Genomic DNA, 12235 nt, shown 5'->3' on the forward strand with positions numbered 1-12235 from the left:
ATGAGTGCTGATTCATAGGGGCACATGTACCCCAATGTTTACAGCAGCACTTTCAACAATAGCCAAATTATGGAAAGAGCCTCAATGTCCATCAACTGATGAATGGATAAGGAAGATGTGGTTTATATATACAATGGGATACTACTTGGCAATGAGAAAGAATGAAATCTGGTGCTCTTAGCCTGTGTGGTAGCTGCCTCCCAGTGCTGCTGCATCATTCCCCACAGGTACTGAGATGTCCCCTTTGTAGTTGGACAGGTCTGAAGGTATTAGTTATTGGTCCAAGCTCAGGGGCAGCAGTGGGGAGGGGAAGGCTCATTTTTGTCTTCACATGTCTGAATACATTGAACTTGAGTGCAACTTGGAGCCACTAGGAGAGCTTTACTTTCCTTTGCCTTTGAAGTAAGCCACAGAACATTAACAGTTGCTACCCTTTATTGAAAGTTATGTGCTTGTGCTTTGAGCAGGATAATTTCATTTAATGTTTGCAATGACCCTGTGCTCTTCCCACCACCCCACTCTCCCATGGAAGGGTAGGGATGACATGGTCACCGTGGGCTTCCAAGGGCAGGGACTGTGAAACATCCTTCTTAAACCACTGTCCTCAGAGCCACCAAGAGCACCCTACATTGCCTTCAAGGTCCCCATGGGCCAGAAACATTCTGTTACACTCATCCCCAATTATGTCCATAAAAACAGCTTACAACATGCATGAATCAATAATTCTACAGGTGTGTGCTGTCTGCTGATTCACCCATGGAACAGGCCTGGGCTTTCCCTTCATTTGGTTTGCTCTTCGTAGCCTAACTAACATGTTGCTGCTCCTCACTTTCCATCTCCTCTGGCACTTTCAGGAAACACTGTCCAGTGGCAAACTTATTGTAAGTCCCTAAATCAATCTTATTTAAAGGAGACTCCTCTGTCCTCTCTTCCTTCATCACTTTCTGGGTTCTTCTCTGGAAGTTCTCTTTGTGGTGACAGCATAAGCAGTTTTCACAGTGTTACTAAGTTAGCTTTGGCCACAGCAAACCTCTTGTCTGAGAGAGGAAGAATCAAGATCAAGAAGACATGTGTCTTATCCAAGTTCACAGTTAGACGCCAAGTCATCCATCTCCCAGTCCAGTGTTTCTGGTGTACCCCACAGATATCAGTTCTGATGGGTGGGGTTCAGTCCAATCCATTGGAGGCAGGCTGAAGAGCAGCATATCTCCAAGGTGAGAGGCAGATATGCAGGCTGTACCAGATGACAAGGGAGGTCAGTAACTCTTTTGCATGGCTGCCTCTATGTACAACCGTTACAAAGATGTAGGTACAGCACGAACAAAGCAAGGTATTGGTAGAACAACTGGGATAGAGTAGTCCTTTTTTATCAACAGAAGCAAATTCCCTTTGGTTTTCATGCTTCACTGGAAGGCCCAGGAAAGATCTGAGACTCTTATCTGTCTGGAATTGCAACAAGTGATTCACTATGGCCCCCATTCCCAATGGAAGTGGCTTTGGCTTGTATCGTGTGTTTATAGAAAATCAGCTGGTAAGTCTGCATGGATTCACCCAGTGAATTCTCCATGACACCTTCGTAGGCCAATAGGCAAGCATTTGGGCTTCATGGGATGACATTTCCAGATCAGAGCCCTGGTCTGGTTCCATCTCATCACCAGTGTTGTTTTGAGTGTGAATTATATGATAGGAGCTGAGAGTAAATGGGCTCTTTTCAGCCAAGGTTCTGAGAACTCTCTATCAGATAAACACTAACACAAGGAAACAATCATTGGTGGTAACAACTCACAAAAGAAAGAAAAATAAAACTGCTTTCAAGATCATCCTACTTTTTATTTTTAAACAAAGAATACATGAATTCCAGGTGTTTTGAGAGCAATAAAGCAATTGTTGAGAAGGCAGCACACTCTAGAGGTGGGTAAAGACTTTGGAAGGTACCCACAGACATGGATGTTCATCCTGGCTGCCAAGACCTCATTGGTGCCCTTGGGCAAATCACCTACTTCACTGCTTGACCTGGGATTCTTGGAACTGGGAGACCTGTGATCCTACCCAGGCTCTGTTAGTAACTATTTGATGTTGACGTGTGTTACTTTTTTGAACCTTTGTTTCTTGATTTGTAAAATGAGAATAATAACATTTTCCCTGCCTACCTGTCCCTGTTGTTGTGTACGTTAAATGAACCTATGTGAAAATACTTTGTTAATAATAGTGTGCTCTCCATATTATATTTTCCTGTGATGCAGACATAATGTCTTTTGCTGAAAGTGAAGCAGGAGATTGGTGGAGAATGGTGGAGCATGGTAAAAAGACTAGGGTCTTCTGGGACACAGAGAAGCATGCAGGGCAGGGTTGCAACTGGGTTTGGAGATCAGGGATCTGTGATGGCAACATTCACCTCACCAGTGGATGTTCAATTAAATATTGGTTGGGGCAGTAGAAGGAATTAGGGGTATTGACAAAGGAATAGTTACAATGGTGATGCCAGAGTCTAAGTTGAACAGGCAAAGGGTTAAAGAAAGGGACATGGCTGATAGATTTGGGGAATTAGGAGGTGTTAGTGAGATGTAAATGCTGTGTGTACAGATGAGCTAGCTGGTGAGGTGGGCAATGATGGGTTTAGGGTGTGAGGCTGGAGTTCAAGGTTTGAGAGCTGGAGGACATCCAGCTATCCTAGTAGGGCAGCGAGCCATGAGGGAAAGGGTGCTGGCTTGGAAAACCACATGGGAACTGAAGGGCCCCAGGTCAGTGACAGGACTTGGGTTAGAGAGAGCTGATTGCCAGAGTCCTGAGAGAATACGAGCGAGGTGTCAGATACAGGAATGGATATGGGGAGGACAGGGAAACTATGGATGGTAGACAGATCAAATGTAAGGGATAGAGTGTCTGGAAGGGCTTGGAGGAGAATGTTGAAGCTATTTCAGGGTAAATGAGAACCAGAAAACAGAATGACCCAGAGGCATGTTTGACTTAAAATTTGATATGAATTATATATAAACCAATCATTTTACACATAGATAATCAAAAGTTGTAGGGGAATCTTGACCTCAATATGCAAATATTTAAAATAAATTTTAATGGGAAACTCCTTTTAACCATTAACATTTTTAAAAATAATAGGCCCAGTGGCATGCTGGAGCCAGTTAGTTAGTACCAGCGGATGGGAGCCACATATTGTTAAATTCTCTGGAATTCTGCAAGCAAGGTGTCATGTTGGTAGCTTGAAATAGGCCTGGGAGGGAATAGTTACACCATGAAAATCTGCAAATACTATGAACTAGGGCTTTTTCTTCCCTGAAAAAATCTGGTTCCATCGTATCACCAGTGTTGTTTCCAGAGTTTGTGAATTATATGACAGGAGCTGAGAGTAAATGGGCTTGTTTCAGCCAATGCTCTGAGAACTCTCTATCAGATGAACACTAACATTTCCCAGCACTTCAGCCTAAATACAAAATCCAAATCTGCCCAACTTTATAGCCCTGTCATTGTGGTTTAATTGTATTACTAACAGAGATATGTCCAAACCCTTGGTACCTGTGATTGTGATCTTATTGGGCAGTAGTCTTTGCAGATGCAATTAAAATGTAAGTTAAGGTACAGTCTACTGGAGTAGGGTGGGCCCTTAATCCAATTTGACCAGTGTCTTTATAAGAAGAGGAGACCCAGATACAGACACACAGAACATCGCATTGAGACACAAACGCAGGGGAGAAGGCCACGGCTATGGGAGCAGAGACTGAGGTACCCTGAGAGTTGCCTGCAATTCCAGAAGCTAAGAGGAAGTTGTGAAACACATTTTCCCTCAGAGCTGCCAAAAGGAAGCAAAAATGCCAAGAACTTGATTTCAGTCAGACTTCTAGCCTCCAGAACTGTGAGAGAGTACATTTCTGTGGTCCTAAGTCACCCCGTTTATACTACCTTTTTACAGCAGTGCTAGGAAACTGATATCTGTTATGCTATCAAGTTTGGACACAAAATGAGTGGAAGTTCCCCAATGTGAACTACAAAGGGAAGGTCCCTGTTCCCTGTGCTCTGGTTCCAGGGAGAGGATCCTCCCCTCCTACGTCCTCCAGCATGTATTTTCTGTACCATCCTCTGGTCCTTCTTGTTAGCTGCCTTGTATTGTGGATTATGCTTTTAAGTATAGACGTGTTGCCTACTCCTCTTCTAGGTGGTAACCAGAGGTTGTAAATTCAGATGCCTCATGGTCAAAGTTGCTAAGTGTGATGCCAGGGGAACCATTTCTGGCTGGAATGTGTGTCTGCCTTTAAATAAAAACACCTCACCCTGCTGGTCAAGGAAAACTTGACTAAGACCTGCCATCTGGGGACTTCTGGGATGTGCCTGAGGGAGGGGGAATGTCTCTTGGCCTTTGCCTCCGCCCAGTAGCAGCTGGCTGGCACATATTCACTGTGAATTTGCTGCCTGGCTCTCTTACATCTTCTGTCCTGACCCAGCCAACGAGTGGATGGGTCTGAGACCTCAGAAGTTCAACAACTGCCCCAAAGTTTCTGCTTCCAAACAGAAGCTTCAACACAAATTTTTGTCAGGTTATAATGTAAATCCCCCAACTGACTAACTACTTGACACTATTGCAAAACTTCAGCCTCAGAAGAATGCAGTAAAAGGGCGGTGCCCCTCTAGACACGGCCCTACCCTGGTGCTTCCATGAGTGTTTTTCTCACAATTCTTGAAATCTCAGGTGGCTGAGAGAGAGGCATCAGGGATACTGAAAATTGAGGGTGATTTGGGGTAAGGAATATTTTGAAGTTGAAACTCCTGTTTACAGTCCATTTCCTTTTGAACACCAGAGGGCGATACATCTACACTGAATAGCCAGTCTGCCTTGCTTCAGGACTGAAATCCTGGGAACCAAGGATTTTCTTTTTTTAATATGAGAACAAAGGCTGAATTGAATATTTGTTCATTTGACTATTTTTCTTAGGCCTCTGAGAAAGTTACAGAGAAGGCCTTTGAGTCGCTTACAGAATGTTCAAGCCCTGGGACCTGGGGCAGGGAGACCCTCTGAAGGGTTGTTGCAGGGTTGGGCAGGGTTGCTGCTTCCCTTATGGGCAAGCACTTGTCACACTCTCACTCCATCTAGAGATTGTCTAGTTCTGGTCAGTTTTGTGGGAGGGTTTAGACTGTGTCTCAGGTAAGACCAGCCTTGTATAGGGACCCAGCATGTCACTTCCAGAGCTATCCTTTTTAAATTGGTTCCATGGGATTGTTCTACTTAGTATCTGGAGGTGAGGCCTGGCCCTAAGAGAATGGAGAAAACTGAGAGAAGGAGATGCTGTGAGGAGGGTGGAGGAAATGCAGAGGTCCTAACAGCTATGATCTAGATGGTAGCAGAGCTCCAGTGATGGTAGCCACTGACCAGTCTTTGTGTCTTTGGTCTTAGACCAGCTCTAACCAACCTCTGATAGTGAGGACATCCAGCAGAATGTTCATGTTTCTGGAGCAAACTCTACAGTGCACTGAAGAGTCTGGAAGGAGCAGGTGTAGAGCAGTTGGGGAGGCTAGGAGGCTTGCCTATGGAAGTGGTGGTAAGGGCCCTGGGAAAGGGTGACTAGGTCAACATGTAGGTGAGGGCTTGGCTTTGGAGCTATGAGGCCTGTAAGGAGAGCCCAAGTTAGACAGGTGCTCACCTAGGTGGCAGGAGGGAGAAGACCACCAGCATCAATTCTCATCTAACCTTGCATATCTGGAATCCATTCACATGTGTGTGCAGTTGCAGAAAAATCTGCACCCAATTACATGAGTCATTCAAAATGGGATCTGTCTACTTTTGCCACCTGGGAGAGGTTGGCTAAGCATTAGCTATTCATCTCTGAGCACCTCCAATGGCACTTAGCAGAGATTAAGACTGCTCTTAGAAATGGTGCGTTGTCTGGTATGTTGTCAACAGCAAAGCACCATTTACCTTACAAGATACAAGGTCCTGTAGACCAAAAGTTGTGCTAATGGGTTGATTGGAATTTAGTAGGCCAGCTGAAAAAGAATACTTTGACAAAATGAGGGAAGAATGTGTATCTAAAGTAGAAGGCACAAGGTAATTGTTATTATTTTGATGAATAAGTGAAATGTACCAGAAAGATCCACTTTGGACACTAGAAATTGGTGCAAGGCCATAATCTGCCTGGTGCAGTGGACCCGGAAGGCAGAGAGGACTGCTCTGCTTCCTCAGGCCTGTGACCAGATAAAAAAAGATTATCTTTGTCATTTACAATTACATTGCTCAATACAGCCTTTTTACTTAATGAGGATATAAAACCACAGAATTTGGAAGCAGAGCACTTAGATTTTACTCGGGTTCCTGCTTCTTACCACTCATCATTGTAGGTATTCATTCTTGGGGGAAGTCACATGACCACACTTAGCCAGTTATCTCTTTCTTAAAATGAACATTGAGTATCAAATAATGTAATGACATGTGAAACACTTAGGCAATTACCAAGTGTGATATAAGTGCAGTTACAAAGTCTCTAGAGGGAGTCCTTGGCAATTCCTTCCTTTTCAAATATTTGTCTGTTACCTGGGTGGGGTGAGGCTTCACTTGAAAGGGGGCTTCATTAGAGTTAAGATAAAGATTTATCTTAAAGTCAATACTATTAAATTACCATTTAAATGCTAAACAAATAGGAATGACAACTATTTTGGTTTCGGTGTACTCTATTGTTTTCATAGGCTGTTTAGCCACATTGAGATGACAATTTGTAGAATGATCACTTATTGGAAACTCTACTGAAAACAACTTTTGCTTCAAGCAAAAGTTTTTGTCTTCTTTTTTAGCTAATTAACTTAACAGACATCTTGGGCTAATGTGAACAGGGAATAATTATTGGTAAAAACAAGGATCAAGAGTCTGCTTACAGACATTTTGTTAAAAAAAATACTTCTGTTGAACCTGAAGCCTCCTTGGTTATTACAGCAATTGTTTACTGTAAGTGACTAGGTTTGTTTGTCCTTTTTTTTTTAATGTTTATTTATTTTTGAGAGAGAGAGGGAGTGGCAGAGAAAGAGAAGGGCAGAGAGAATCCTAAGCAGGCTTGGCACTGTCAGCACAAAGCCCAATGCAGAGCTTGAACTCATGAACCATGGGACCATGACTTGAGCCAAAATTAAGAGTTAGATGCTTAGCCGACTGAGGCACCTAGGCACCCTGACAAGGTATTTAAATTTCACACCTGTGAAATACATATTGTGTTTCCTAATCAGGGGACAAGACTTTGTTGATATATATATTTTTTCAGTAACACAGGTCTCAGATTCAGGGCTTTACTTAACCAAATAGATACTGTACTTGATACTGAACTACATACACAGTAAACCTCATTAATGAATGTGCTTATGGTAGTTCCTTGTTTAAAGTCATTATTCCAACAATTTTTTTTCTTGAGCTTTAACACATACACCATCTAGTTCAGTCACAGATTGATCAGCAAGGGAGTATCGCAGGCAGTAGTCTCCTGCAATTAGACTATAAGCTTCTGAAGCAAAATACTGAAATGAGTTAGAGCTTAGACCACGAAACAGTGAGCTGGTTTCAAAGCCTGGGTCTACTGCTTACTGGTTGGTGACATCGGGCAATTCATTTAACCTCTCCTCTAAAATGATTTCATATTCCTCCTCTGTAAAATAAGGATATGAAAGTACCACCTAATACTTTTGTAGGATTTTAATGAGATAATCTAGTTAACAAGTTAGTTATCATCATCATCATCATCATCATCATCATCACCACCACCACCACCACCTCTGAATCCCTCACAACCTCCAATATAGTACTCTGCACTGTGTAACAAGGGAGCAATTTCTCTTTGTTGTACAACTGATTCTACCTACTAATGGATTATAGATTTCAGATGAAATCTACCAGGATTGCACATTCAAATTCTTAAAGCACTACCAGTGTACTGTGTTCCAATTTTAGGGGGCAAGAGAATAACTTCTTAACAGTTGCTCAAACCCTAACCCTAGAAAACAATCATTAGATCTGTATTTATAAAAGTTCCTGGCATAATGTTGGCACACTGTAGACTTTGATAAAAGGTCTGAGAAGTAAAAAGGTTCATATTTCATTACTGTTTTACAGAGAAGACCCAGGCTTATAGCGACTTTCCCAAAGTCTAAGAAATAGGAATATTGTCTTTATTGTCTTTGGATAGTTCTTCCTAAGTTAAATTAGGCAAAGTCAAGTTCTATTTTGTGTTTAATAACACAGATACCATTATCTTTAGTAAATGTTTTCTTAGGATATCCAGGGAATGGAAAATTCCTCCAGAGAGCTGCTTGGTTGTTTTCCATGTTACTTAACTGAGGAGTCTCTGCCCATAAGATCTGGTGTAGAAGGGAAGTGATGAACAGTGGCTCTCAACCTGAGCAGCTATTTAGAAACACCTAGAGCCCTGAAAATGCCCGAGTGTAGCCCAACTCTGAGATTTTACTTCAAGATAACTCAAGACATTTTGCTTTGGAATAATCTGGTGGGGCCTATGCATCAGAATTCTTCAAGTCTTTCTAAGCTATTTTAGAAAGAGCTTCCATCTAGTTCTTCCTCCATAGTCTCCTATGATTCTATATTCTAATGCTTTCTATGTAGATTATAGATTTAGGCACATTAAAATGCCATGCCCTTTGTAACTTCTGTATAAAAGGGACATTTTTAAATTTTGGACAATTATGAAACATGACAGGAATTAATTTGTTCCTCTAAAACATATATAAACACTTGATTTTACAAAAGAAATTCCAGGATTATTCCATAATTATGTCTGAGATACCACTGGTGTGGTAGCAAACAGCCTCTTCATTTTACATGATCAAGCAATCAACTGTCTTATTCCCTTCTAAATTCACTTAACAGAATGAAGCTTGCCCCAAAGACTCTTCCCTTTGAAATTTACAGAATGAGGGGTGCCTGGGTGGCTCAGTCAGTTGAGTGTCTGACTGGCTCAGGTCATGATCTTGTAGTCCATGAGTTCAAGCCCGGAGTCGGGCTCTGTGCTGACAGCTCAGAGCCTGGAGCCTACTTTGGATTCTGTGTCTCCCTCTCTCTCTGCCCCTCCCCTGCTCAAGCTCTGTCTCTGTCTCTCTCTCAAAAATAAATAAACATTAAAAAAAATGAAATTTACAGAATGATAGCCTGAATTCCATACACATACAACAATACAATGTAGAGAGGCAATAAAAATAGTAACCATAATATTGATAATTCTCCTTTTGTTCATTGTATTGGGCTCTTTCGATTAGGATTTGTTGGGGTATGTGCCCTTGCACATCACATGTTCAAAAATGAGTGATAGTTGCACCTGTAGAGATGTGAAGTTTAAATGAAATACTGTGTACTCTAATTTTTATATTAAATTTTTTTAAATTTTATTTATTTAAGTATTCTCTACATCCAGCATGGGAGTTGAACTCACAACCCCGAGATCAAGAGTTGCATGTTCTTCTGAATGAGCCAGCCAGGTTCCACTCTAATTTTTATGATTGATAGATTATTTTGGTTGAATATCCAAAGTCATCTGGTACCTGCTGCAGATTCTCTGTTGATGTACTAGTCATTTCTTATAATAACACTAACCCCATGTAGTAACAGAGAGAGGTAGGTAAAAGGTCTCTAGGAGCACCTCAGGGAATGGTGAAGACCTCATAAATAGAATACACAGGGAAAAGTGGCATGTAAACTATTCCCTCTTCACCGCATACATGGTTCTCTTTCCAATTTTATACCTTCCAGAGAGACCACTTTTGTCCAGTTGTGGAATATCTTCTAAGCTCTCCTCTTCAACCTTGAATGATTCAATTGGCAATACTTTTACAATACACTTAGTGTATTTTGCATCAAGGAATTATTTGTGTGCTTACCATGAGTTATTTCCTTTTACAAACATTATTTGAAATTCACCACTTCTAGAAAGCCTTCCCTGGTTAAGTGGTATATGATCCCATTAACCTTTGGCTATATTTTTAGATGATATATCAGAAACTATATATGTATAGGTATGTGTTGATATCCTATGTATGAGAGCACATGTCAGCATGTTTCTTTATTTCTCCAATTTAAGCACCCAGAGACAATATGTTCAGTGGAGAATACTCTTCCCACTGCCCAGAATATATTTTGTTTCTACCAGCAACCCCCTCATCTAGTTCTTTTCAGATCTCTGTTTGGTTATTTTTGTTCAGGGAAGGTTTCTTTGACCTCTGTTACACTGGTTTACATGGTCTTGTAACATCTCTCCAAAGTTTCTTGTATATACTTATTTGGATGATCATTTGATTAATATCTGCCTTTCTTGGTAGGCTGTAACTTTGTGACCCACAAACCCCAAGCTTACATTTGATTTTGTTTACCAGTGTATTTCTAGTATTTAGCCCAGTGCCTGGATCTAATAGGTGACTAATTGCTAAATGACTAGATGAAATAGAAACTGTGTTTTCTCTATGAAGCACAGCTACAGTTCTACTTCACACAGGAGTTTTGCAATACTTACTTTTAGAACTCATGGCTTAGGCAATACGTTAAAAATTAAAAAGTAATGATTAAGAAGATTTAAGAAGTGGTTAATTATACAAAAATAATGAATTTTACCAAAAATATTAAACTGAATTTGAAACATAAACTGTACTTTTTAAAAACAGTCACCCATAGTTTCATAATATTATTATAGCCACTATTTTCATTTCATCAAAGGATGCTGTCCTTAAGCTGATGTGATTTTAGTTTTAAATGTCTTTAGCTTCCCTTTCCCCACCCACTTCTCTGAGTGATGATAGGCTGCTTCCTAAACTCTGGCTGGAAGTCAGGATCTATGGGAAATAGCCTTTTATTCCTTTGTATCTAAAAAATCAATACTATCTAGAGACAAGACTGCTGTCTGAAATGTTCTCACAAAATAACCCTAGGCTGCCTACCTGTTGTGCCAAGCAACACGCTTAAACTCTGCCTTCAGCCTCAGGAACCAGACCCCATTGTCCCAAATTCAGAGTAATACCTGTCTCATTTAAGACTTTTTCAGTCATAGGATCTTAGTCAAAATCGTAAGAATTGTCCTCGTGGTTTGACCTTTTGTTGCATATGAAGTTAGAGCACTTTTAATTAAATATTTTTTAATGTTTATTTATTTTGAGAGAGAGAGAAAGAGCAGGGGAGGGGCAAAGAGAGAGGGAGACACAGAATCCAAAGCAGGTTCCAGACTCTGAGCTGTCAGCACAGAGCCTGATGTGGGGCTTGAACTCAGGAACCATGAGATCATGACCTGAGCTGAAGTCAGATGCCTAACCAACTGAGCTACCCAGGTGCCCCTAGAATATTGTTTTAACAAGAGATTCCTTCATTCTTTTTTTAAAAGTTTATTATTTATTCATTTTAAGAGAGAGAGAGACAGAGAGAGAGACAGAGAGAGAGACAGAGAGAGAGAGAGAGAGAATGCTCCCATGCACATGGGAGTAGGGCACAGAGAGAGGGAGAGAGAGAATCTCACAAACCATGAGATCATGACCTAAGTCAAAATCAAGAGTCCAAGAGTTGGACACTTAACTAACTGAGCCACTCAGACACCCTAATTCCTTCATTCTTAAAACTACCACATTTACCACTATGGCTCAGTGCCTCTTGACCAAGGCAATTGACCAAGATTCAACTAAAATGTTCAAATATGAAAACAGTTGGATTGATGTAGTGAGCAATTAAAGTCTCCTCCTTATTGATGTTACATGTTCTTTCCAGTATTTCTTAAATTATTGTAGTTGACATACAATGTTATGTTAGTTTCAGATGTAGAATTGACAATTATATACATTATGAAATCGTCATAATACAAGTGTTGTTATCTTCTGTCACCATATGACGTTATTACAATATTATTGACTATATTCCCTATCTATACCTTTCATACTGTGACCTTATTTATTTTACAATTGGAAGTTTGTACCTCTTAATCCCCTTCACCTCTTTCACCCATCTCCCCATCCCCTCCCCTTTGGCAACCATCAGTTTGTTCTTTGTATTTATAAGTCTGTTCCTGTTTTAATTTTGTTTTATTTTTTTAGATTCCACATATAAGTGAAATAATATAGTATTTGTCTTTGTCTGACTTATTTCACTTAGCATAATACCCTTTAGGTCCATCTATGTTGTCATGAATGACAAGATTTCATCATTTTTTATGGCTGAGTAATATTCCTCGTGTGTGTGTGTGTGTGTGTGTGTGTGTGTGTGTGTGTGTGT

The 12235-nt window shown here is 40.7% G+C and overlaps 1 protein-coding gene across 5 annotated transcripts in view; it reads left to right on the forward strand.

The window, feature by feature from the left end:
* Positions 1–12235, forward strand: part of DNAJC5B (DnaJ heat shock protein family (Hsp40) member C5 beta) — a 97929-nt gene that overhangs the window by 9324 nt on the left and 76370 nt on the right. The window lies entirely within an intron of this gene.

Source organism: Panthera leo, chromosome F2 (genome assembly GCF_018350215.1).
Source record: "Panthera leo isolate Ple1 chromosome F2, P.leo_Ple1_pat1.1, whole genome shotgun sequence".
Taxonomy (NCBI): Eukaryota; Metazoa; Chordata; class Mammalia; order Carnivora; family Felidae; genus Panthera; species Panthera leo.